General features: G+C 37.1%; 1 long non-coding RNA gene across 1 annotated transcript; it reads right to left on the bottom strand.

Moving 5' to 3' along the window:
• Positions 1 to 2,279: 2,279 nt before the first annotated feature.
• LOC306829753 lies at positions 2,280 to 3,170 on the bottom strand. The gene is made up of 3 exons (XR_013779902.1): positions 3,069 to 3,170; positions 2,910 to 2,962; positions 2,280 to 2,440 (listed from the first exon to the last, which is right to left on the bottom strand). It is a non-coding gene; the product is annotated as an uncharacterized lncRNA (long non-coding RNA).
• Positions 3,171 to 3,423: the final 253 nt, after the last annotated feature.

Here is a 3,423-nt window from a genome sequence, read left to right as displayed (position 1 = left end):
AGTTTCCAGAACCGAGGCGGATCCAAAAAAAGCTCCCTGTAGACCCAGTCTCACATGTCAATTCCACCTGGCCTCCGACAACAGCAGTCCTTTCGTCCAAGGACGGATGACTCACGCACCCTGAAAAGACAACATGTCACATAAATATCAGAGATCACAGACTTGTTCACTGTTAAACTTCTGTTCTTCAGATGTGCAGGAATATTTGAGAGTACACTTACACTTACTCTGAGCATCATCAGCACATGAAGCACAAACAGCATTTTCTCCTTATTCCACTCGACTGATGTTTAGACTGCGAGATAAAGTGATTCACTGTTATTAAGTCATTGCATGTGGGAGGGATCAGTGTCAGGGCGATGTGATTGGCTTGTGATTATGCTGCTGCGTACCACAACAGTGGAAATGTTGAGAATCTTTCCAACCTGAACACATGAAAGAAAACCAACTCGTGCTTTGGTTTCAGACGTTGAGAACACAAGAGGTGATTAATTGTGATGTAAAGGTCGCTTAAAGAGCATCTTTGACTTTGCACTGTTGAGCATGTTGATGTTTTTATGGGTCACAAATATCAACCCTTAATGAGATGTTATTCAAGATAATTGACTTTCACATTAAGGGTGAGGAGAAAGACAACATGGAATAAAACAGGACATGTATGTGCTGTTTGTAAGTTTCTTGTTTCAATTTCTAATTTATGATTGCAGAATCTGCACATTGTTCACATGCGTCTCTGTTTGGGATTTTAAACACTCGGGCGATGACGTTCTCATGTAGCGATGGATTTGATTTCCTTCAGCCAACATTCAGTGAGTTGGGATTTGTTGTCCTTGTCAATATTTGTGTGAAGGTCATCCTCTGTGGGTGTCAGGCTGTCATGTTTTTTAAAAATGTCATGATTTTTATGCTGCATAAACCTCTTCTGTGCTTCCAGGAAGTCACCCTCCTGTCATCATGTTTGCCGATGCAGATTAACCAGGATGGTTTGCATAGAAGTGAAAATATGGATCCTTGCAGCTTTGAATAGATCATTAATTGATCTTTTTGACTGCTGTGTCTTCATAATTGGATCCAGAGTTTTGAAGGTAAAAGTATTTATATATTGCAATTTTGACAAAAACAAGTCATCAAAGGTTTTACTTCACATATTACTAAAGATGTGGAAATGGAGGCGTTAAAGATAAAGTGGCTTCCTAAGATACCCAATTAAAGGTGAGAAAACACATACTGTTTACTACATGTGGACTGAGCACACATGTTATCAACAGTTCAGGAGCTACTGATTCAGTGGCTTGCTAAAGGGAGGAAAAAACATAAAAAAAGTTATTCTACAAGCTGCAGAACTACTCACAGATTTTCTTGTGTGCAGAGCTTTGCACAGAAACAGACATGCATTTTAGGTCAGCACTAAATCCTGACATTCTTTTACACGTATGAAGTTTTGCTGTACAATGTTCACAATTTAACCAATGTAATTATAAGAAATGCAACATAACACAGAAAAACTGATTACGAGCAGATCACCAAACACAACCTGTTGGAAATAGTTCAAACACATCTCACACTTTTTGATTGGTATTTTGGAAGTGCTTGCACCAACAACCCAAATTAAACAACTTGATGCCTGCTTGAATTGAAAAGTACATTTTCAAGACAACATTTTAGAAGACTTACGAAAGGACTAAAATTGCTCACATGATGCATCAATGTCGGGGTTATTAAAGGCCTCACACGGGGCACCAATTATCTTGTGGTTTTGTGTGGTAAATTGAATATTACATTTTATATGAATAATTCTGAGTTATCAAATATTAATTAACAGTTTTTAAAATTTGAATTAATAGTACCGAATTAATAAATCCAACTAAACGGGTCTACGATGCATCAGGTCTGAAAGTTGCACAGTCAAAATGTATTAAAACAGCACCTTTAGAAAAATGAATGAAACCAGTGAAAAAAAAGTTCAACACTAATCCAAAAAAATTTGTTAAATCTGATTAGCATTTTTCTTATATAAAAATCCCCCCTCTTAATGTCTCTTTACCAAGTATCTTCTTAAAACTTGAAGATATAAAAAAGCAATGAAACATAAATCTTCAAACAGATTCCTTTAATAATAGTCGTTGCCTTTGCATCAACACAAAAATTATCTTTAAAACTGTATTAACTCAAAAGCAAAAGGACCAGCTTTCCTCTCACACTTCAGAGACCTCTCATCTACCAAACAGGTCTATGCTGATCCACTGTTTGTCCACACGACAGTGCACCATAAGTGACTGAACATTACACACAATAAATATGAGAGCTCTTGTTAGTATTTAGCAGTTCTGACCCCGGTGTAAATCGTCTCTTCTGGTGCTGCTTTGACTTTTCTCTTCTCTCTTTTGTCTGTTCTCTTTGAAAAAGTTGGTGCAGCATAAACCAATGAGGCCTCAGCGTTCTGAAAAAAACAACAAAAACATAGTTTAAACTCAGTATGCTATTGATACAGCTGTGCAGAGTATGTATCATGAATTTATTTTCAACAGCAATATTAGGGTGAAAAGTTTAACGAGGAAGTGCTGCTCAGATTAGTAGCAGCTGTAGCCAAAGTGAAGTGAACCTGGGACATTCAAGGTGGAAGTTGAGCTGGCTAGGGACTCGACCACTGACTGATGTCTAGATAACGTTTTTCTCAGTTCATCAGTCAAAGTCTGCCCAAGTAGTTCTGACAAATAAAATTAGCATGCGTTGTAAACTCATTAGGGGATAGTGATATTACTCGTACAACATTAGGTCATTATATAATAACTTATGCTACCTGAAGAAAAAAATAAGATGAACCTGCAGATATTTCTATGAACTTATAAAAAGGAAAACAATAAAACAACAAATGATTCTCGTTGAATCTTGAATCTTAAGTATCTCACCTGCTGGCGTCGTCGATCGGCTGCTGCAGGATGTGTTTGCACAACTTCAGCAGCTGATATCAAATAAAAAAGAAGATATAAGCGCTTAATTTAAACAAAGACATAGAGTTAATGTTTGTTAAATATAATTTTCATTAATTGGAGAGTACGTTCTGTTACCTTTGCAGGAATCACAAGATTTAGTCTTGATGATATAAATCAGGAAAGCTATAAAAATCAAGCTTATAGCCAAAGCAGCTGATACCAGAATCAGAGCAATAACGATCTGACTGTCGGCTTCTGAAACATAAAAAACTTACTGTGTTAAGATGTTACGCTAAAGTCTTTCAGGTTGATTAAACTGTTTGCAATTTAATGTTAACAAAGGATTCATATTGAATGCTGTGCAGTTACCTTTGATGACAGTCTTTGTTCCTTTTCCGAACAGTATCTCTCCACATGCGGCCACAGCACAGAAATAAGTCCCGGCGTCGGAGGAGATGACGGTCTTGGAGAAGCTGTAGACACATTTCTG

Source organism: Symphodus melops (genome assembly GCF_947650265.1).
Source record: "Symphodus melops genome assembly, chromosome: 9".
NCBI lineage: Eukaryota > Metazoa > Chordata > Actinopteri > Labriformes > Labridae > Symphodus > Symphodus melops.
Note: the sequence above shows the minus strand (reverse complement) of the source record. Positions and strands in the feature narration are given on the sequence as shown.